At 40.4% G+C, this 25,038-nt stretch overlaps 1 protein-coding gene across 1 annotated transcript in view; it reads right to left on the reverse strand.

Annotated features, from left to right (window-relative positions):
• ATP8A2 (ATPase phospholipid transporting 8A2) overlaps positions 1 to 25,038 on the reverse strand; it is a 1,022,388-nt gene that overhangs the window by 301,643 nt on the left and 695,707 nt on the right. The gene's annotated exons all lie outside the window — the stretch shown is intronic.

Raw genomic sequence — 25,038 nt, forward strand, 5'->3', positions numbered from 1 at the left:
GCTAAAAAATCTTGTTAAATGATAAGTGCAGTTTAATAAAAAGTGCATTTACACTTTCTGACATCTGACCTACACTAAACTCTCGTCTGGCTGAAGACACTCAGAAGATGGCTTCAGAGAAGTCTATAGGGATCGGCTGTACAGGGGCGGCCGGCACAGAGATTTCACTGGCAGATTGTAAACAGCTCCAGCAGTGGTCCCAGGATACAGGTATTTATACATATGTAGCGGCGGCTCCTGAAGAGCATGCGCTATACGTTTTTCTAAAATTAAAGTTGCCTAAACTGCAGTTTGGTTTGGGTATATTTTTCTAAATTGGACCTCTGCATCAGTCTGACAGGACTGTGAGATGTTCAGCCTGGCCATGGGGGGCACTGTCTCTTTGGCAGGCGTGGAACTATGGTCTGGTTAGGTGCTTAAGTCATTCTCTTTCGGAGCCAGGTCAGTGGGAGTGGCCCTCTCACTGTGCCCTCTGGGAGAGGGTATTTAAGATACGGATGTCACGTGCTTTGGGGTTCTGGTCCAGTATGATGTGCTGATTACATGGTGCTGGTCCTCCTGACCAGCCCCCAGGAAGGCTATGGCCTGGGGTGCGGATCCACCCGACTTTAATGTCTTGGAGCTGGCTAGCCCAAGGCAAGGAAACTAAAGGAGGATTCTGAGGTGGTTGGGTGCCGTCTCCGGTTCGGGAGAGACCCAGTGTACTTCAAGCATTCCAGGGGAGGACTCTTTAGAAGAACACAACGTACAGGTTGGTTTTCTTAACAAGAGCCTGGAAGTGCTGAAGTAACCAAGAGAATCCAGTCTTGTGGATATCGCCAAGCTGGCTGAAAAATCCAGGTATCCTACAAGTGTTCTAAAGCTTAGTTTCCCTACACGTTCTGCAACAACGTCTAAGACAAAGACTTTGTTCCTGAGTAAGCACCTTGTTGGCTGCTAGGCTTTGTGAGAGAGGGACTGTCAAACTCGAGTGATCATCCAGCTGTGAATGGCTATTCTCTGGATGCAGTCAAAGTAAGCGGGTTCTTTAATGTTTTTGGACTTTGATATTAAGAGAACCTGAACTTCCTTTTCCAACCCTCTGATCCCAAGTTAAAAGACTGTTCAATTGTTTGAGTTTTTGCAAATAAAATCCATTTAAGTGGATCTATTGTCAGTCTCAAGTTACTGGGCCATCTACCTCGGGACATCCCCTAGACGTGCAACAAGGAGAACGGAGGGTAACGGTAAGCCCAAAAATAATCAGCAGCTCCTTCGGGGGTTAGTGCTACACATACATTTCCACAAGTACAGAAAATACCTGTTTATCTATAAATTGAGCAGACAGCAAAAACAATGTTATCTTTCCTCTGTAAATTACTAATCCTCTCAACTCCCATGTAACGGAAATGAACAAAGGTAGACATGTAAAGTCTAACTTGGGTGACAACCATGGTTTCCTCCATAGGGACAGTAAGTGCATTATTTAAAGGATTACGAATAGGAGGAAAACAAAGGCAAAAGCCTGAAAATAAGAATGACTACAGAAACTTCATTTAAGGACTGGTAAGCTGCAGCTGTATTATAATTGTATTTTTAGATTTAGGTATGCTTTAATTTATTGACCCACTTTTAGCCAGACTGAACAACGAAGGAGTTCCACCACATGGTCAGGTCATATATTGTTCTCTACTGTTAGCATGTTGACAATGACAGAACAATGGACAATTATTGAAGCAGTAATTGGCTCAAAATACTTCTCAAGCCTTGTACACACAGGTTGAATATGGGCTGAAATCAGCAGGTTCAGCAGGAATCTGCCAACTTTTGGCCCGCGTGTACAGCTGTCTGTTCTATAGAAGCTAGTAGTGAGACTACTGAACAGGCATGTTGGTAAACCAGCAACCAACCCACATCTGATCAGTCCCCACCAGAACACAATAGTACAGCGGAGGAGATTGCCACAGTAACATAGCTTATATTACTATGGCGATCTCTCTGTTTCTTCTAGCGTGCATCAGGCTTAAGTCTGAGTCTTGATGTACAGTAGGTTCCAGAAAGCTCATTTAAAGACAGATTAGTATACTTATTTGTTATGTATTTAAAATCCATGTGTAGCACCAGTCTGCAGTTTTGGCAGAGATGAGCGACTGCAGTTTCATTGTGTTTGCTGCTGCTTTGTTTGTGCAGAGTGACAGCCACAGCTATAAATGGAGACTGAAATTACAAAACTTGTGTAGCCTGCTATGTCCGAACACTACACAGAGAAAGGGGATGTGTACTGGTTGAACCACTGTGAATGTTGGGAAGAACAGAGGATTGTGTGAGAGGTAGTTCCATAGAGACTAAGATTCTTTATGGACTGAGCAAAAGGAACTAGAGATTGAGTCATTAGTGCTCTGAGCAGAGAGGAAAAGAAGGAGGATTGTTCCCAGGCTGTGGCATATGCAAGAAGGGAATTATGAGAGTGTATGTCTGATTACTGGTGAAACTCTCATTGACACATCTGGGACAGAGAGAGGCACCAGAGAGGACACACCCTGATTCCAGAGATCGTCAGTGACCCTGTCTGGGTACAGCTCAGTTGTCGGGGGAAGAGTTTGCAGTCACAGACTGGATAGAGTCACTGATGGGTAATGGAGAGGGATCATCAGCTGTCATTACAAGAGTCGGTGAGAGGCCACTGGCCAGTTCCACTACACACTGTTAAAGGAACAACATGTGTGAGCCAAAGTGAGGGCACCCTTTAACAGTGTATGGAGTTGTCCAACATCACTTTGGGCTTGAACGTTCTGCTAAACATTTACTGTGATACCACTTCTATTAGGCAGTATAGGATTCTGGGACCGTTCTTTACGCTCCTTGTTTTCACCATCTGTACAGTACACCTTAGTTGCCATTGTTTCACATATTTGCTGAACAATTACTGTTGTTTACTTACCTTAAACTGTTGACAGCCCACCTGTGTCAGCATGTGTGGTGCTAATTAAAGAGTCATGGGCACAGGAAACCGGAGATCTGAGAAACAGCGGGTCCTTTGGGGGTAAGCCCTACACATATATCGATTTTTATTGAATACATAACTGGATTAAATTGCATTTTTATTACCTTGAACCTTCAAGTTAACATTTAATAGTCTAGTAGCCGACCACTAGGATAAGCTAGTCTTTAGAATCACTGCTACTTATTTATATTGGGTACTTCATCTGGTAGTTCCATTGGTTGGGCAAAATAGAAACTCAGTTTTTTCCAAACAAATTTTGCTAAACTAACAAAACGGAGCAAAGAAATATTTTATTATTGTGACTTTTTATCAGCATTCAGATGATCCCTCCAAGAGAGAGAGAGATCTCTTAATAAAGAAACTGCAACATAAGTACACCACATAATTACTCCAAGAACAACACTACTGTAATAAACGTGTAACCATGACCATAAACACACCTCATCAACATAAGAACAAAATGTAGCATTTAATAATCTGCAAATGAAATCCAATAAATTCATTGTGCCTTTCAAGGTTTTCTTTACTACTATACAGAGAAGGAAATGCCCAGGCATAGTCACTATATAGCTGATCAAGTCTACTTTTACAAGGTAGAGTCACAATGCCAAGATATTTAATAATGGAAAGTGCAGGCATTGAAACTGTCCTCTCAAGACTGTTGTGCCAGAAATTACTGTTCTGGTTTTTATAAAGCCTCAAAGTAGATGTCACCAAGAAATAAATCTTCTGTTTGAAGGGACCCTTTAAATATTTGCTTGCCTAAATATGCACAAAAAACACTGTATAATAGTACGAGACCAGAGATACACAGAGGAAATGAGCGCAATGGAAAGGTATGCAGAAACGTCAGTTCTGAAAGAGTTGTATAGTGGATACAGTGCTTGGAGGTCCATGAGGATGGGAGGGTGTAGTACAGTGGTGGTGAAAGGGTGTGAGAAGTGCATAGGTGGTAGAGATGTGAGTGGTGGACAGGGATGCAGGGGTGAACTGTGGGCAAGGGGTGCAGAGGTCAGCAGTGGAGAAAGGGTTAAGGCAGAGGTTAGCAGTAACCAGGGAGTTCAGAAGTGAGTGGTAAAAGAGGGGTCTAGAAAAGGTAGCTTTGGGGAAGTGGCATTTAGAGTATACATTTTTCCTGAGGGAGAGGGATTTCGAGCTGATGGAGGGGGTTACTTTTTGTTGGGGAAGTTTGTTACTTGGTGTCGGGGGTAGGAGATTTCTGTGTTGTGGGGTATTTTTGCTTGAAGGTGGAGATTTCTGCTGCAGGGTGGGTTGCATTGGGGGAGGGGGACTTTAGCTTGGATGGAAGATGTTTTTTTGATTTTAGCTTGGTAGGGGAAGGTAGGGAGGATATTTTTGATTGGGGATTTTTTTCCCTGAACCCAGCATCCTGTGATGTTTGCTAAGTGCTTCTGACCTCTGCACTCTGTATGCTGGAAGTGCAGCAGCTAGGAATGTGCAACGTGTAGCACAACATACATAGTGCAGTAGTAAAGATTATGTTACAGGAGCACCGGCTTCTATCCCAGGTGGTGTGATACCAGCTTCTCCTCCTCTCCCTCCCACCAGAATTGAGTGGTTGCAAAAGGAAAATGTTCATTATGCTATTCAAAATAAAAAAAATACAATTCTGAACCATTTAATTTCATTGTGGCCTTCAAACCCTTACCAAATCACTGAAGTGGCCCTCGCTCTTCAAAATGTTAAGCACCCCTGCACCCTATATGCTATATTGTAATTCCATACTCCTGATTAAAATGTTTATTGTCACAACAGTTGCTGGTTGCTAGTCCCTGATTGTGGGCTCAGACAACCTGTTGAGCTCTGTCTATATTCTGTGTTTATAAAAAGCATATAAAAGTGAATGTCAAGCCAAAATCATTTTCTTTAAGATTTGGATAGAGTGGAAGTGGTTTTGAAAGACTTTCTACAACCAAGGTGCCCATGCACCCTGGGGTAGCTTCAGGTTTCTTCGGGGGTGCCTTGGAAAACTACTAAAAATTGTCCAAAAATAACCTTCTAGCCGACGGTGTCCTAACAACCAATGCCATCACTGGTTGATAAGGAGAATATTGGGTGCCTGCACAGCATCCTTATTTGACCCTCCCTGCCCTTGCAACTGAGGGAGAAGAGAAACATTGGAATACTAGTTACTACCAGTGTACAAAGGTGTATTTGCTTTGATTAAATCACCTTTAACATTGGGTGTCCTATGTGTGTGGATGTGGCTTTGTTATGTAAAACTATTCGTTTAGTTTTTACATCTTAAAATGGGGTGCCTCAAGATTGTTCATAATTGTAAAGGGTGCCATGCCTGAGAAAAGGTTGAGAAACACAGGTTTAGAACACCTGTTGGGGTTTTACCGCTCAATTAGGGAGATTTAACCTCACTTCTTCCTGTCCTAAAATCTGCAAAAGAGACCCATACTGAAATAAAGATCTAAGCCCCTGTACACACGGTCGGAGAATCTGTCGGAATGCGTCTTATCGGACGGCGTCGTCAGATAATCCGACTGTGTGTGGTAAGCATCGGACTGATTCCGTCCGAATCTCCGTCCGACCCAATTTTCCAACATGTTGGAAATATTTCCCGACCAACTGGGCCGGTCGGACCTAATCCGATCATGTGCATAGCATTTTGATCGGACCAAGTGCCACGCATGCTCAGATCAAATTCCTACATCAAAGCTATTGGCTACTAGCCTGAATGTAGTCCCATCATAACGAAATTCCGTCATCACGTTCTGAAAGATCGGATTTTTCGCCAACTTGGCCCGACCGTGTGTATGCAACAGTTTCGGACACAACGGATTTGGTTGGCAAAATCTCCGACCGTGTGTACAGGGGCTAACAGAGGTTCTAGCTTTCCACTCTACTATAAAACACATATAAAAACATTTTTATTCTGTCAGTGTTGCTGTTGGAGAGTTTTCCTTTTTTAACTGACCTCGGATTGCAATAAAAGCCTGACACAGGTTCTAAACCTTCTCCACTCTTTTCAAAAGGAAGAAAAAAGTTTTGGCTGGACAAAACGTTAGGAATAATTGCGCTAAAGATTATATGCCTGTGTGACACTAGTGTCACAATATTTAAAACATATTTTGTAGGTACAAGGATCCTGGCGCATTTGGTTCTATTCTGCCCTTCAACCACTTCAATACCGGGCCTATTCTGGCACTTCTCTCCTTCATGTAAAAATCATAATTTGCTAGAAAATTACTCAGAACCCCCAAACATTATATATGTTTTTTTTAGCAGACACCCTAGGGAATAAAATGTCAGTCATTGCAACTTTTTATCTCACACGGTATTTGTGCAATAATTTTTCAAACGCCTATTTTTGGGGAAAAAAATAGTTTCATGAATTAAAAAATAACAAAACAGTAAAGTTAGCCCAATTTTTTGTATTATGTGAAAGATGATGTTACATCGAGTAAATAGATACCTAACATGTCACGCTTTAAAATTGCGCACAATCATGGAATGGCGCCAAACGTCAGTACTTAAAAATCTCCATAGGTGACGCTTTAAAATGTTTTACAGGTTACCAGTTTAGAGTTACAGAGGAGGTCTAGTGCTAGAATTGTTGCACGCGCTCTAACACATGCGCCGATGCCTCACATGTGTGGTTTGAGCGGCGTTTAAATCTGTGAGCCGGACTTACGTGTGCGTTCGCTTCTAAGCGTGAGCTACCGGGGACAGGTGCGTTTTATCTATTTTTTAATTAAATTTTTTTTTTTACTTAATTTTTTTTGTCCCAACTTTTTTGAGATGTGTTGCTGCTGTGAAATTCATTTGCTATGTTTTCTATTGTGAATAAAATATGGGTTTTATAAGATTTGCAAATCATTGCATTCTGTTTTTATGTAGATTTTACACAGCAGTCCAACTTTTTTTGGAATTGGGGTTGTATGTGCTGGTAGCTCTAGTGTCTCTCAAACAATACAATACATACACAGAACAATTCTTTTTGCATATAGCTCTTTTTACAAACACTAAGCAGTACTATGGGAACTAAGCCTTGTGCCATTGTGACCATTACTTCAAGAATGTTGGTGTTAATTTTCCGTCTAGCCAGACCGTTACAGAGTAAATTCTCCAGTCTCCTCTCTTATCCCAACAATGGGCTGAATAGCTTTGGTTTTGAAGCCTGATTACTCAGACTCAGAATATGATCATGAGAGCCTCCCAAGAGGTATAATCTTTTTATTGTAAATGACTAACAAATTACCTTAAATTTTGGTCAGGGATATGACCTTATTATCCAGTGATGCTTTAATCCTGTCTGTATGGATGGAGAACGGAGCCCACTGCAAATCCCTTTTCCATCCAGAGTAATGGGAGTAAATGTGTAATAAAATATGTAATTTTATGGTTACAGGGTCACTTTGTATCACTCTAAAGTAAAGCAGAGGAATGGTAGAATTCATGCTGTCGTTCTATACTCTATAGGATATTATATAGGATATTCCACATCCTAATTTGACTGTAGAAACCTCTAGTTGTGTTGCATGATCGTAATATTATTTAATATAATTTTAAATATGTAAAATAAAATATTGCGTAATGTTATAAATACATATACACACAACTTCATCATAAGACAAGAATTATCTATTACTCTTATTATACAGAAAGTCCATTAAAAAAGTAAAATCAATAAGTGAATTACTAAATATTGCAATTATATTAAAATCAGAGTACCCACTCAAAAAAAAAAAAGAAAAAAAATCTAAATTGAGCTTTATATAAACCCTTTTGATGAGACAGCTTTTCATAATGTTTCTCTGTAGGACTGTGCCTTCTTATCAAATATCTCTGCATGGATTACCTTCTTCTGAAATAGATATAGAGAGTAAAAGCTAAAAAGGAAACCTGTAGTCAGAGAATATGAAAAGTGTGATTGCTGACTTTGCATTCTCAAAATGTTAGTTCTCAGGCTTAAATACTGCAATGGGGGAGATTATCACCAGGGAATCCTCAGATCATGATGCCACCTTCCCATCCCTCCACTTTGGTTAATCAGAGAATGTTTTGCATTTATTGAGAAAATGCTAATTCCCTGAATGGCGCAAGTGCTGAGCGAGCGACCTCCTGTGTTCACAATGCAGAAGAGCGGGATCCTGGGACAGGACCTGGAAGCTAATAGAGATCACCAGAGTAGTGGCAGCTGCTACAGTGATTTCCAGCTTCTAAAAGGATCACATAGGTATGAAACATATACAGACATTAGTCCAGTGTTTCTCAAATCCAGTCCTCAGGCCCCCCCAACAGGTCATGTTTTCAGGTTTTCCATTATTTTTCACAGGTGATTTGATCAGTTTTCACTGCCTTAGCAATTACCACAGCCGTTTCATCTGAGGGAAATCCTGAAAACATGACCTGTTGGGGGGGGCCTGAGGACTGGATTTGAGAAACACTGCATTAGTCCAACCTTAGATTGTAAGCTCCTTGAGGGTAGGGACTGATGTGAATGTACAATGTATATGTAAAACGCTGTGTAAATTGATGGCACTATATAAATACCTGAAATAAATAAAGCTGGACCTGTAACTATGTAAAAATTGCCATACTTAAACTTCAGCTTTAATGCCGTTGAACGCTAGCTATGTTTCTTAGTACATATTTTTTTTTATCTAGGTGCAGATATATTTTAATTTTTCCAAAAAGGCCATACCCAATCCTTTTCCTAGATTTGCCACCACTGATAATCCTGGATTTCTGAAAATGGCACATATACTTGTGTTTTGGGCAGCATTATATGCAGTAAGGTAAAAACCTTCTGCATGCAGCTCCCCCTGCAGCCCCCGTAAATACATACCCAACCCGATCCTAATCCGGTGATGTGTACAAAGGCAATGCTCTTTCAGGTCTCTTGCTCCTCATTGACTCATATAAAGCAGCAGAGGCCATTGGCTCCCACTGTTGTGAGAGCAAGTGGACACACAGAGTAGGTCTTGGGAGCAAGTATGCTCAAAAGCGGGTAGCTTGGCCGGGGGGGGCGGGGGGGGATCTAGCCAGGAATGCCGGTGGGGGAGCCGAAAAGTGGACGATTGGGGCTGCTCTATGCAAAACCACTGCACAGAGCAGGTAAGTTTAACATGTTTATTATTTTAAGACAAAAAATTAGCCTTTAGTATTACTTTAAGTTCTTTTTATTTAGAAACCTCTGCACATTGAGATCTTAAACAGCTGTCTTCTGAACAGGTGTCCCCATTCGGAGATTTCCCCTCACCTTTTGTTGGGGTAACAATTGTAAAATGTTGGAATTCTCATCACTTTTTATTTCAGTAACAATGGTCACCAGAACAGGAAGGAAGGATGAATCCCCCACAGAGGGGACACAGACAGCAATACCAACTTTACAGGGGTTCTAACCCTTCCCTACTATGTAAAATTATGAAAAACATTTTGGGTAGAAACACTTCAATTTGCAGTAAACTGAGCCAAGCACTGCAAGTTCTATTCAGGTGTGTTAAATGAAAGTTACATTTTACTGTGTATGTATCTCCTTTTACAATATATATATATATATATACACACATTAAATAGATTATGTATAAAATTAAAGTATATAATATTTGAAAATTTACTATATAAATTATATTTTGTATATTTAAAAATTCTATTATAGATTTATAAATTCTATCTCTGAATGTGTATGTAACGTAAACACACACCAATCTGTAATGTTCCATTTAGCGGTTTTGTTCATAGTTGTGTTGTAATGTGAAGTCGCTTTTTTTTCTACAAACCGCTGTGTTCGTTCATCCGAATTCCCCACTACATTGGCCATGAAGAAAACTGGATAACATTAATAGATTAATGAAAGTTGAGGTATAAAGCTATTTATGTGAGTCATCGAGCCACTGGATGATTCATAAATGTTTTGCATGTAATTCTGGGATTTAAACACCATCACTGGTCTCCACAGTTTTAAACAAAAGCCTTTCAGTATTTTATATAGGCACAACCAATTACATCTCTAAATTCTATCTGTTAACCATTCTATTTCAGTTGCTAATATATAAATCACACAAAACATACAAACTTAAGTTGGACATACATTATACAATTTTCTTGTTCAACTTCCTTCATCTTACCTTCAACTATGTAGTGCAAGGGTCTGCCTGATTGCATAGAAATTGAAAGTGTTAAGATGTGATCTTATATTTTATGGTTTTGGTAAATCTAAAGGAAAATTGTACAGGAATACTGTATAATGTATGGCCAAGCCTTAGGCGTTGTTCATGTGGGTGGCAGGGGAGTGGTAAAACAGGTGGTTGAGTCATGAAACCTTGAGAGTGCATGTTTATCCTCTGTGTAAGTCTTTATTTTTTGCAAGTATAGTTTCTGTCAAAGGAGTGTACTACATTGACTGAGATGTAGAGAATATGATTTCTTATAAACGTTTTGGGGAGTGACAGTGACTTTTCACAGTTTTTTCTAAAGGCTCCATTTTTTTTTTTTTTTAGCAAACCCTACACTTTTGTTAAAAAAAAAATACAATTCAACCCATATAACTGCTTCATAAGCCATTTTGGATTTAATTTAAATAAACCTTGCCTTTCCAATTTTAAATCATAAGAAACTCTCAATAAATTCAAACTTTGCTTATTTGCAATATGGCAATGGTGTCTTCTATGCAAAATTACTATTATCTGCTATCGTGATTGGTTTAATGCTTTTCCCAAAAGGTCCACGCTGAGCCTGCTTTTAAATTTCAGTCATCTCCTACAAAAGAACTTACATATTTGGTAATATATTTTTAAATTCTTTATTTAACGCTTTGTCATCAAGCACAGATTCTTATTCCATATGGGTGACAATCTGACATCCAAAATTATGGTAACAGAGAATATCACCAAATTGTATTTATAAAAACAAGAACACAGAGAGTGCCAGAAAATGGCCATCAACCCTGTCTCAGGATACAAAACCTGACAAAATAAAAATGATTACATGTATTTGAGTTAAAGGGATTGTAAAGGGAATTAAAAAAAATAAATAAATAACAAACATGTTATACTTACCTCCACTGTGCAGCTCGTTTTGCACAGAGTGGCCCCGAACCTGCTCTTCTGGCATCCCTCGGCGGCTGTCTCGGCTTCCCCCGCATGTACTTCTCACGTTCATGCGAGCTCCCTCGCATGGTGAGAAGCGCTTGCGGGCACGCTCCCGTGATATAGCTGGCGGCTATAGCCGCTCGCTGTATATCTCGGCCCCGCCCCTGGCTCACCGCATCATTGGATGTGATTGATAGCAGCGCGAGCCAATGGCTGCGCTGCTTTCAATCCATCCACTCCAGCCAATCAGCGGCCAGGCTGAGAGGCAAAGAGGATGTCGGAGGCGAGCGCGGGACTTTCGAGGGGGTCAAAACTTAATGCATAGAATGTATTAAGGTGAAAACATTTTTACCTTTACAACCCCTTTAAGTTTCCTACACATCTGACTGTATAAGATATGATGGATAAGGAAAGAAAGGGATGTGGGGAAAAGGGGGGAGTGGGGAGATGCCGTGCAAAGCCTTCCACCATACATACACCACGCCAGACACATTATAAAGAAGTGGTTGCCTAACCAGATGATGCCAGGGATTAGTAATCTGCAGAGCAAGATATTAAACAATTTTTTTTGCATGTACTGTGACTGGTAATGGTGGGGTTGTAGCTTTCTTTATCAGAGGTTACAATGAAGGGAGATCCTCAACTTAGGCCAGCCATACACAGTTCAAACTTCAGCCGGTTCAGCAGGAGCCAGCCGAGAATTGAACCGTGTATGGGCAGGCTAAATGTACCTAGTTGATTGTTCGATCAACTTGGGTACAACCAACATGCTGAGTTTTACCTGCAATTATGGCTAGTAGCTGCTATAGCCACTAGCAATATTTACTGTCTTCCCCTACTGGTAGAAGTCAATGGCTCAGCAGGAGGGATTCCTGCATTAACATGGTCGGTGTTGATGGGGGAATTGAATGAATTTATTTCCTGCAACCTGTGTTTGCAGTAAAGAAGTTTACTCCATATATGCCTGGCCTTAGCAGCCAGTTTGATAAATGTGTCATGATGAGGTTTTAGTTTACTGATATCACATAACTGAAAATTAATTTTAATTCAGCCTCTATATCGGTCTCTGCATTTTTATTTTCCCTTTTTTTTACTATGTAAACTGTCTTCTAAAAAACGTTTTCCTCTTGCATTTTTCTCAACATCATGAATGAATTTGGGCTATGCTGCAGACGCCATACAAACCGACATCTGTTTGGATAAATCATTGTCAGATGCAGATAGTAAAACCTAACAGGTTCTCTTAACTTAATCAGGTTTATTATTGTTTTTTACTGCAGTTTGAAAGCCACATCTGTAGCACAGTAGAAATGAGTGGCATCCCGACACAAGACAGGATGGATTTAACAAGGGTGAATCTGAAGGTGGATTTAAAGGAATAACTTTCATAAAGTGAAGTAATTGAGACACAACAAAGTTCCCCGAACAGATGGGGTGGATTTTCCTTAGACATTAAAATGTATGAGATATCAACATGCAGGGCATACTCCTTTACTCTCAATGTATAGGTGATGTTAAAAGGGAAATTAGAAAACCTAACTTGAGCCAAAATTGTGTTGTTTTAGTTTTAGAGTATGGAAGGATTACAATCTCTGCCAGGTTTTAAACGCTGTCTGTGTCCCCACTGTGGAAATTCCTCCTTACTTTTTGTTCTGCCAGACAAGCACCACCTAGTTAAGCTGTACTATATTTACAAAAAATAAGCCTACCAGCCTAATATAACACAATCTAATTGATTGTGCATGGAACCAGACCATTTTGATAATTAAAAAATACTAGACATGAAATACTGTATATATTACAATAGTGTTATGGTTTTAGGCAATCCCTGCAAACTTCTCTCTTCAGGGAAGTCTATCCCCTCTCTACCTAACAACTGAACTTTTCTTTCTCCATCAACTCATCTCCACACATTTATTACCTTTTGTACCAAAAGGACACTCTTTTAGATTTTAAGCCTCCTAACCCTCTTGTCTTCAATTGTATTATAACTGTACAGCCATAGCCAAAAGTTTTGAGAATGAATGACACAAATATTAATTTCCACAAAGTCTGCTGCCTCAGATTTTATGATGGCAATTTGCATATACTCCAGAGTGATATGAAGAGTGATCAGATGAATTGCAATTAATTGCAAAGTCCCTCTTTGCCATAAAAATAAACTCAATCCAATAAAAAACATTTCCACTGCATTTCTGTAGAAGGTTTCAGAGCGCCCAAGAAGGTCCAGCAAGTGCCAGGACCGTCTCTTACAGTTAATTCAGCTGCGGGATCGGGCACCACCAGTACAGAGCTTGCTAAGCAGGCAGGTGTGAGTGCATCTGCATGCACAGTGAGGAGAAGACTTTTGGAGGATGACCCGGTGTCAAGAAAGGCAGCAAAGAAGCCACTTCTCTCCAGGAAAAACATCAGGGACAGACATATTCTGAAAAAGGTAAGGGATGTGACTGCTGAGGACTGGGGTAAAGTCATTTTCTCTGAAAAACCTTTTCTGGAGAAGAAAAGGTGAGCGCCACCATCAGTCCTGTGTCATGCCAACAGTAAAGCATTCTATGACCATTCATGTGTGGGGTTGCTCCTCAGCCAAGGGAGTGGGCTCACTCACAATTTTGCCTAAGAACACAGCCCTTAATAAAGGATGGTACAAAAATATCCTCCAAGAGCAACTTCTCCCAACCATCCAATAACGGTTTGGCGAGGAAAATTGCCTTTTCCAGCCATAAGGCAAAAGTGATAACTAAGGGACTTTGGGAACATAACTTTAAAAATGTTAGGTCCATGGCCAGGAAACTCCCCATACCTTAATCCCATTGAGAATTTGTGGTCAATCCTCAAGAGGTGGGTGAACAAAACAAAAACACAAATTCTGACAAGTTCCAAGCATTGATTATGCAAGAATGGGCTGCCATCAGTCCAGGTGTGGCCCAGTAATTGAATAGCAGCATGTCAGGGGTAATTGCAGAAGTCTTGAAAAAAAAGGATCAACACTGCAAATATTCACTCTTTGCACAAACTTAATGTAATTGTCAGTAAAAGCCATTGACACTTATAAAATGCTTGTAATTATACTTCAGTATGCCATAGTAACATCTAACAAAAAGATATAAAAACATTTAAGATCTGAGGCAGCAGACTTCATGAAAATTAATATTTGTGTCATTCTCAAAACTTATGACCATGGTATAATAAAATGATAATGTTGGGCCCTGATGAAGTGGTCATGATGTCCGATATGCATTGGTTGTGATCTCCAACATGTGCAATGGAGGTTTTGTATTCTATATATCGCTTAAAGCGGGAGTCCGCCGGGACTCCGCGTTTTTTTTTTTTTTTTTAAAAGCCAGCAGCTACAAATACTGCAGCTGCTGACTTTTAAAATAGTGACACTTACCTGTCCAGCGCGCCCGCGATGTCGGCACCCGAAGCCGATCTGTAGATCGTTTCTCGGGTGCTGCCGCCGCCATCTTGGGTATGGGAATCAGGAAATGGAGCCTTTCGGCTTCATTTCCCGGTTCCCTACTGCGCATGCGCGAGCCGTGCTGCGCAATAAGGACGGTCCCCGCTGCCTCTGGGATCTGTGTGTTTTCCCAGCAGGCAGCGGGGCACTTGCGGAAAGGGGCGGGCACTTGCGGAAAGGGGCGTAATCTACGCCCCTTTCCGCAGAGAGCTATCCCGGAAGTGGGTGCATTTACCTGGATTATCCAGGTAACTGCACCCCCCTCCCCCCTGAAAGGTGCCAATTGTGGCGCCGGAGGGGGGAGGATTCCGATGAGCGGAAGGTGCATTTTAGGGTGGACCTCCGCTTTAAATAAAAAATTCTGCATCCAACATTGTCTGGTCTGTCTTCTTTCTACACTATCAGTATACACCTTCAGTATCTGCAGATGTTGGGAAGTGAAAGGAGGAAGGAAATGGCATGGAGGTCCTGACAGTTCAATGGCTGTCTGGACTTCCTGTCGGCTGCATATCTTAAGGCTCAATTATCAAAGCTACCACACCAGGATGCTTATTTTTTTTAAAAAAATACAGTTATTTTCAGTTGAGTGCAATAAGATTTTTCATTTATGTTCATATGGCTAAAATATCGATTTTTTTCCTTGTAAATTTTATTTATTTTTGATTTATTGAGTGCTTTTAGTGTGTTAATTCGTATAATCTGACTTATATTTTGAGCGGCAGCTTACAGCAGAATTAAAGGAGCCAGTCACCAATGAGCATTTACAGTCAGTCATCTGAATATTCATTTTTGAACAAATAAAATTGGGGTAGCCTTACATCTGATGGAATATTTGATTATTATTTTTTATATATATTTACAAGCATTTCCTTCTTGTCAGAGTAGGGCAGGCTGAGTGTTGGGTTGTAAGTCCACAGATACATGGAGAAGGTTTTTCGTTAACCTTTATGATTGAGATTCTAGGTTGGTCCCAAGCATGTTTGAGTCCATTTACGGGTGATTGACTCTCTACCTCTGCTGGAAGTCTGTTCCAAGCATCAACTACCCTTTCAGTAACCTAATACTTTCTAAGATTAGTTTTAAACTTTCCTCCTGACAAAAAAACATAACTGATGTCAAGATTACATGAAATACAATCAAAGGCTTTATTAATGGGCATTGGATTGTCCTTAAGCAGGCTGGAGGGCATATCATTTACCAAACCTGACCTTAAACAGGTCACAGGGCAACCTCCATAGGTTTCATATTGAGCTATCACTTTAGTCTGTCCTAAAAGGAAATGAAAACGAGTGAATAATGGCTTACATCTATCCCTGAGAGGTAACGAAGCAACTTGAAGGGGATCTAATACCAAAACTTTTAGTTTTGCAAAGGGTAAGAAATGTTAGAATCCTTGTCAGTTTTTTTATTTTATTTGCTCTTGTCCCACTGGGGAAATTTCCTCTCACTTCCCGCCCAGGAGACACAACAGGGAGCGAAAGGAGTGCTCTCAAAATAAGAGTAACGCTGATCATACAGTATACAATTTTCTTGTACAATTTTCCTTTAGATTTAACAAAACCATATAATATGAGGTCAAACCTAAACATTTTCAAATTTGTTTGCAATCATGTAGTCCTTTGCACTACACAGTTGAAGGTAAAATCTAAATAAAGGAGATAGAACAAGAAAATTAAATAATGTTTGACCAACTTTAGACACCTGGTGGCAGCTGTCACTATAACAGATGTACCCATTGGAAATGTTCCCCTTTATTCCTGTTCTGGCGACAGCTATAAAATGTTGGATATCCCATTGCTTTTTGTGCCAATGATGCTGGTTTTCAAGAGAAAGAAAAGAGTCTCACCAGAGGCAGCATAGACAACTGACCCATCCATGCTCTATCCAAACTAAAAACAAAAAGGATTTAAAGTTATATATTTTGCTGGCCAAAGACCAGAGCACTTTTTGCAATTCGGCACTGCATCGCTTTAACTGACAATTGTGCGGTCGTGCGACGTGGCTCCCAAACAAAATTGATGTTTCTTTTTCCCCACAATAGAGCTTTCTTTTGGTGGTATTTGATCACCTCTGAGGTTTTTATTATTTGAGCTATAAACAAAAAATAGTGACAATTTTGAAAACAAAATACATTATTTTTTGCTTTTTGCTATAATAAATAACCCCCAAAAATATATACATTTTTTTTCCTCAGTTTGGGCCGATACGTATTCTTATATATATTATTTGTAAAAAAAAATCACGAAAAGCGTTTATTGATTGGTTTGCGCAAAAGTTATAGCGTCTACAAAACAGGGGATAGTTTTATGACATTTTTATTAATATTTTTTTGTACTAGTAATGGTGGCAATCAGCGATTTTTTTTTTTTTTATCGTGACTGCAACATTATAGCGGACACGTCAGACAATTTTGTCGTGATTTTGGGACCATTCACATTTATACAGCGATCAGTGTGATTAAAATTGCATTGATTACTGTGTAAATGTGACTGGCAGTGAAGGGGTTAACACTATGTGGCACTGTAGGGGTTAAGTGTGTCCTAGGGATGTGTTCTAACTGTTCTATCTGTAGGGGGGTGGGCTAGCTGTGACACATCACTGATCATAGCTGCCGATCACAGGGAGCTATGATCAGTGACACTGTCGCTAGGCAGAACGGGGAAATGCTTGTTTACATTAGCATCTCCGCGTTCTTCCTCTCCGTGAGACGATCTCAGGTATCCCCATGGACATCGAGTCTGCGGGACCCGTGACCCGACTCACAGAGCTCCCAGCTGGCGCACGCACTCCCGGCAGTGTGCACGCAATAGCAAGGTGGCAAATTCAAAGGGATGTCCAACTATGCCCATTTGCCCAGCCGTGCCATTCTGCTGACCACCAGTCGCCACTGTTTCACCACATCCCAAAGGTGCTCTATTGGATTAAGATCTGGTGACTGTGGAGGTCATTGGAGTACAGTGACCTCATTGTCCAGTGGTGAGATGATTTGATCTTTGTGACATGGTGCATTATCCTGCTGGAAGTAGCCATCAGAAGATGGGTACACTGTAGTCATAAAGGGATGGACATGGTCAGCAACAGTAAGGTAGGCTGTGGCATTTAAATGATGCCCAATTGGTACTAAGGGGCCTAAAGTGTGGCAGGAAAAAATCCCCCCTGCCATTACACCAGCACTACCAGCCTGAATTATTGATACAAGGCAGGATGGATCCATACTTTCATGTTGTTTATGCCAAATTCTGACCCTACCATCTGAATGTCGCAGATGAAATCGAGACTCATCAGACCAAGCAATGTCTTTTATTGACCAATTTTGAGCCTGTGTGAATTGTAGCCTCAGTTTTCTGTTCTTAGCTGACAGGAGTGGCACCCGGTGTGATATTCTGCTGCTGCAGCCCATCTGCTTCAAGGTTCGATGCGTTGTGCATTCAGAGATGGTATTCTGCATACCTTGGTTGTAACGAGTGGTTATTTGAGATACTGTTGTCTTTCTATCATCTCAAACCCATTCTCCTCTGACAACATTTAAGGCATTTTTGTCCACACAACTGTTGCTCACTGAATTTTTTCTCTTTTTTGGACCATTCTCTGTAAACCCTAGAGATGGTTATGTGTGAATATCTCAGTAGCTCAGTAGTTTTTGAAATTCTCAGACCAGTGCACCTGGCACCAACAACCATGCCGCATTCAAAGCCATTTAAATTGCGTTTCATTCTCCATTTTGATGCTCGGTTTAAACTTTAGAAAGTCGGCTTCACAACGTCTAGATGCCTAAATGCATTGAGTTGCTGCCATGTGATTGGCTGATTAGCAATTTGTTTTATCAAGCAATAGATAGAACAGGTGTACCTAATAATAAAGTGGCTGGTGAATGTGTATATAGATATATATGTATATATATATATATATATATATATATATATATATATATATATATATATATATATATATATATATACAGTATATATACACATTTTTATCATGCTAGGCTACATTCTCTGAAATACCCACACCCACAAAATGACCACAGGAGCTATGTTTAGGCAAGAGGTGCTTACCAAGGTGGTTTACCTTGGATAAAGGGCAAATGTAAGAGAGTTTGCTGTAAGCAAATTCTCACCCAAAATGAATCCTGTCATAACTGTCAGTAAGTACTCCATTTCTTTTGAGACTTGTGAGGCTTCTGTACAGCCTGTCAGAACCACAAGTATTTCTGTCAAATATTTCTGCAAACCCTGTCTCTCTGTTCAGCTGGGAAATGAACAGGAATGTTACCTTGCAACCGCCACACTTTCCAAGTGTTCAGAAAAGAAGTAAACAGTAGCAAAACATTAACAAAAGTGTTTTTTTTTATTTCCATCTTGTTATATATACTATAGAAAAAAAAAATGGCGGTTCAAAATTCATAATTTATAGAAACGCATCACTGAATAAACAAACATTGTTTATGTTTAAGTACATTTTTTTAAAAACCAGGGAGGGTTGATTTACTAAAGGAAAACAGAACATTGGCATTGCAAGGGAAGTTGCACTCTGCAAGGGGATTTTTCCAGGAGCTTAGTGAATGTGTTAAAATTTCACTTTGCAAAGAATACTGAATCACGTGCAAAGAAAAAAAAAAAACCCACCAGTTTGCACAAGATTTGGATGATGGAAGTCAGCAAAACTTCACCACATTCACTTAGCTTTGGGACAATTCCCTTGAAAAGTGCAGCTTCCTTTGAAAACAGTCTATTTGCTGTTAGTATATATAAGCCCAGTTAGGCAAGCCATAAATTATCGATTTTGTTTTTTTCCTTTTCTTTTCTCTTGATTGCCCATCAACACAGTCAATGTTGATGGGGGAATGCCTCCCGCAAAGATATTTTATTTTGCCAATGGGGGGGGTGAGGGCCTTCCCGGCCAGCAGAATACAATGATTACTGTTAGCGGCTATAGCATCTGCCAGTAAGTGCATGCAGAATAATCCGTCAGGCTGGTTGTCCATCATGACTGTTAAGCTCTGAGGAAGAAGGGAAGTCCCTTCGAAACGTGTCAGCTGGCAGTGATCTTTTGTGGGTTCCTCTGGAGCTCTGGAGAATTTCATCTGTGACTAGATGCTGCTATTTTGGTGACTATTCATGTTGCAAGATTTTACTGTTTCGTTCGTGAGTAGTTTTCTTTTGTACCCTTTTTAATAAATATTATCCAAAGGATAATGCACAAGGCTGGTGCGCCCTCTCTTTTTTCTGTTTCCTTTTTTTCTATTTCCCGGTTGTCCAATCAGCCTGGCCATTTAAGTATCGTAACACATCTGGTCCCTGCTAAATCAGCCGCATTTCAATCCATGTATGGCCGGCTTACGTATTAGAGGAAGAATCAATGTCCAGACTAAAGGTGGGCCCAACATTAAATATCATTTTCTTGGTAAAGAAAAATATCAGGGCAAAGTGATACAATTTCTTTAACCAATTTCAGACCGGACCATTTTGCAGGCCAATGACCAGACCGCTTTTTGCGATTCGACACTACGTCGCTTTAACTGACAATTGCGTGGTCGTGCGAGGTGGTTACCAAACAAAATTGACGTCCTTTTTTTCCCACAAATAGAGCTTTCTTTTGGTGGTATTTGATCACCCCTGCGGTTTTTATTTTTTGCACTATAAACAAAAATAGAGCGACAATTTTGAAAAAAACACATTTTATTTTACTTTTTGCTATAATAAATATCCCCCAAAAATATATAAAAAAAAGTTTTTCCTCAGTTTAGGCGGATACGTATTCTTCTACATATTTTTGGTAAAAAAAATCGCAATAAGAGATTATTGATTGGATTGCGAATAATTTATAGCGTTTACAAAATAGAGGATCGTTTTATGTCATTTTTATTAATAATTTTTTCTTACTAGTAATGGCGGTGATCAGCGATTTTTATTGTGACTGCAACATTGTGGCGGACACATCGGACATTTTTGACACATTTTTGGGACCATTGTCATTTATACAGCAATCATTGCTATACAAATGCACTGATTCCTGTGTAAATAACACTGGCAGTGAAGGGGTTAACCAGGGGATGGCAGTGTAGGGGTTAAGTGTGTCCTAGGGGCGTGTTACTAACTGTGGGGAGCTGGGCTGTGTGCTAGTGAACACTGATCTCTGCTCCAATCACAGGAAGCAGAGATCAGTGTCACTTGTTGCTAGGCAGAACGGGGAGATGATGTTTACAACGGCATCTCCCCGTTCTCCTTCCCCGCGAAATGATTGCGGGTATCCCCGCGGCGATCGTGTCCCCGGGACCCGTGACTGGACTCACGGGGGTCCCGACAGGCACAGGCGCGCATGCGGTGGCAGGGCGGCAAATTCAACTGGACGTACCTGTATGCCAGTTTGCCTGCCTGTGCCATTCTGCCGACGTACATCGTTGTGCGCTGGTCGGGAACTGGTTAAAGCTCACTCCACAGTTAAACCCACCTTCATCATTCTGCCCTACTGCTGCTTGCTTCAACCCAGCCCAGTGTTTGGGTTAGCACTAAATCTTGGTAGGTGGTCAGATGCTCCACCATACTTGGAAGCACCAAATAATTGGTTGGTGGTTTTGATGGAAAGAATGCTAAGGGAAGATGGTGGAGGTGGGTATGACTAGTTTGGGGTGGGCTTTAAAGAGGCCCTGTCATTATGCCTTACACAGGCAGACAACTTTTAATAAAGAAGCTGCTCGCAACACTAACCAACCCTCACAACATCAGCTTCAACAGCATGAAGGAAACTCACATAAGGTTGGCACTAAAAGCTGCAGCATAGTAAACAATGCCAATAACAGGGGACTGACTATGCTACATGTTTTAGTGCCGACATTATGAGAGAACTCCTCATGGTTTGGAAACATTCTGATGACATAGACACCGGAAACAAAGTGCTGTGGGTGGACCAGAAGACTCTAGATCTGGTGCTCCTGGAAGTTTTGGATAATAATAACCTAACCAAAGACACACCTTTTTGGAAGGCTGATGCTTTTCAAATGTTGAGCTCTTTGTTAAAAAAAACAAAAAAAATAAGTGACAAGATATGCATTGTTCTCATTAGTGTGAAATGAAAGCCTGAAAGACGTAAAACCAAAGAGATCCCATTTTCTGAAAATGTGGAATTTCAATGACTTCCATACTGTGTTTTTTTCTGACCATGTATGTAATTTTAACGTTGGAAAAACAAGTTATAAAAACACAAAGTTGTAGCTGGGAAAGATGCACAGTTATTTACAGAATCCTGCCATTCAGGGTTGTTAAAAATGTTGATCTTGGATCCAGCACTAAATATGTTGTTTTAGAACTTCGACCAGCTCCTTTCATGCTCAAATTTAAATATACAAGTTTCCAGTTACTAAATACTGCCAATTTCAAAAGAACAGAGAATTAAACTCTGGGGATGAATTTCAACAAATAAACTATTGAAAGGGGTTCATTGTGACGCCTCAGAGACCTAACATACATTTGACATGCACAATCCAAAAATTCAAAAGTTCATACCAAATATACACTGAGCAAAATTATAAACGCAACACTTTTGTGTTTGCCCTTATTTATCATGAGTTGAACTTAAAGCGGAGCTGCACCCAAAAATGTAACTTCCACTGATTGAATCCCCCCCCCCCCTCCGGTGTCACATTTGGCACCTTTCAGGGGGGAGGGGGGGGGCATATACTTGTATAATCCAGGTATTTGCTCCCACTTCCAGGCATAGCTTACCACAGGCTCTGCGGTGTTCTACACCATGTCCGGCCCCTCCTCTGCCCCCCCCCCGTCTTCTGGGAGACACACAGGTCACAGGAGACAGCAGGGACCAGTGAGGACGCACGGCAGGACTCGCACATGTGCAGTAGGGAACCAGGCTGTCAAGCCGCGAGGCTTCACTTCCAGAATCCCTTATCGAAGATGCTGGCGCCTCCACCCGAGAGCCGAGGGACGGATCGGCTGCGGGTGAGGACATCATGGGCGCACTGGATAGGTAAGTGTCCATATTTTAAAAGTCAGCAGCTGCTGTCAATCAAATCCAGTGAGGCAGGAGCCAGGGGATGGGCCAGAGTCCTGCTGTCTGTGTCAATGGACGCAGCAGCAGGGCTCAGGAGCGTGTCCGCATGAGTGCCCCCCATGGAAAGCAGCTCTCCGTGGGGGCACTCGAAGAGGAGGAGCCAGTAGCACGACCAGGCGACCCCACAAACGGAGGATCGGGGCCGCTCTGTGCAGAACCCTTGCACAGAGCAGGTAAGTATAACATATTTGTTATTTATTATTAAAAAAAACAACCTTTACAATCACTTTAATCCTGGACAACTATATCTTTTCATAAATACATTTGTAGGTCTTAATTTGCTACTGGATGTCTGGCAGTTGTGTTATTTCCTTAAAGAGGAACTCAAGCAGGAGTCATTTTATGTTAACATTCCCATGAGTAACAATTATAGCACAGCTAACATTTTGAAAAATTCTAAGGCCCTTGGGAAAAAATATTAGTCTCCCTGTTTGTGTTTGTGCAGCTGTTACGTCCGCATATCATATTCCGGAGGAAGGACCTCAGATCAACACATAATATGAACTCATGATGACGTAATTTAATGTGCTAATCTTGCGTATTTCCATGCGTAGTAATAATGTAGTGCATTATATTCCGTTATTTAGGCTGGTTTCTACAGGCCGGTCAAGTATACTGCCTCCATAATCACTCATGATAGCAAAATCTCAAGTCCATCTTGCCAGCCCATGGTTACTTGCGTCATCATGTGGCGTAAACCACATTATGGGGTTTATTTACTAAGGGCAACTAGGCTGTTTACTTTGCAAGGGAATTTGCCTCAGAGCTTAGCGAATGAGATAAAGCTCTGCTGACTTACATCATCCATCCATGTGCAAACAAAAAGTTTTTTCCTTGCTAGGTATTCTTTGTGAAGTGACATTTCCCCACATTCACTAAACTCTGGGTAAAATTGGCTTGCAAAGTGCAACTTTCTTTGTAAATTTAACAACTTATTTAGTAAATCAACCCCTAGGTATCTGGTGCCAGCCAAGTAGTATAAACAACAAAATCAATTAGCACTTAGAATGGTATATTGGATGAAACATTTATAGAGGTACTTGGCTGCTTCCTGTGGAATACATTAATTAAAATGTCATTTAAAAATATTTAGTGTATAATTTTGTTATTTACAGGATCTTTCCTGTCTCTCTCCAGAGAACATATGTCCACGGAAATAGTGGTTATATGTAACCTTGAGACTTTGTGAATTATGTGCACTGTTTGTATTTTAATGAAAATCTTAATGAAAGAATATATAAGCATCATGTTGAAATGAAAACTGTCCTTTACACACCAAGGCACAGGCTGTTTTGGATTTAGTGTTTGGGGAATTAAACATTTGTTTCCATGGACAGTTCTCATAAAATTTTCAGGTTTTGCAAAAATGTTCTGGAATTTTTTTTACCACATGATGTTTTCCAAAGAACACTCAACGCAAAGGTTTTCTAAGGCAAATTGTCTTAATGGTAGAAATCGACATCCACTCTATAGTAACATAAAATTGCACAAAAAAGTAAAAAAATATAAAAGAAAAGATATGACCACAAATATAAAAAAGCTGATTTTCAGAGCTTCACTCCAAACATTTATTGAGTCAATGCATACACGTCTATGACTACGAGCAGGGCCCTCCTGTACCTTTTGTATTGTACTGTAATTGTGTTTTCCCCCCTATACTTTGTAAAGCGATGCGTAAACTGTTGGCGCTATATAAATCGTTATTAATAATAATAATAATAATAATAATGATGACTTTATGAATAACATAGCTATATAGAGAAGACCACCAACACAAAAGTAAATATAAGTTAAGTTATAAGTTGGAGCACAAAATGAAACCACTTATTGCAAAAGATGAAGGACAAATCTATCTAAACAATTTCAGATATTATCATTACTCCAACCTGAATAGCATGCAAAATAGGGAAAAGCAAGTCTTTTTACGCAAACTAGTAAACACAGCTACCTTGCTTAAAGCGGGGTTCCACTGTCTCCAACAGTTTTTTTTTGCATCATGACAATGATTAACCTCCCTAGCGGTATGATTCAGTCTGGAATAAGGTGCTGAAAGCGGTACAATTATTTTGCATGGAAATCTGGCGTTTTATTTTGTAGTCCTGTAATTCTTAGGAATAACGCTCTTAAATCTGTTCAAACCAGAGTCTAGCAGAAATCCCGGGTATGATAAAGTTTATAATATAATAAAGAATGATAAAAAATATTCAATAATGTAATCAAATCCTAAAACACTGAAAAAGGGACAAGTTTTGGTTGCTATGGACAATCTCCAAATTCCAGGCAGAAAAAACTGTATTTATAATATAAAAGTGCATGCGGGGCACTGCACAGACCACTAGGGACAACGGGGTGTGTCATTTTTAATACAGCACTGTAATCTGTAAGATTACAGTGCTGTGTGTGTTTTGTGTACATTTACTTTTTTGAATTTGCCGCCGTTCTCCGCTCCTGTGCGCCGTAACGTC

Source organism: Lithobates pipiens, unplaced genomic scaffold, assembly GCF_037356315.1.
Source record: "Lithobates pipiens isolate NorthernLeopardFrog02 unplaced genomic scaffold, aLitPip1_a1.2 Scaffold_16, whole genome shotgun sequence".
Classification (NCBI taxonomy): Eukaryota; Metazoa; Chordata; class Amphibia; order Anura; family Ranidae; genus Lithobates; species Lithobates pipiens.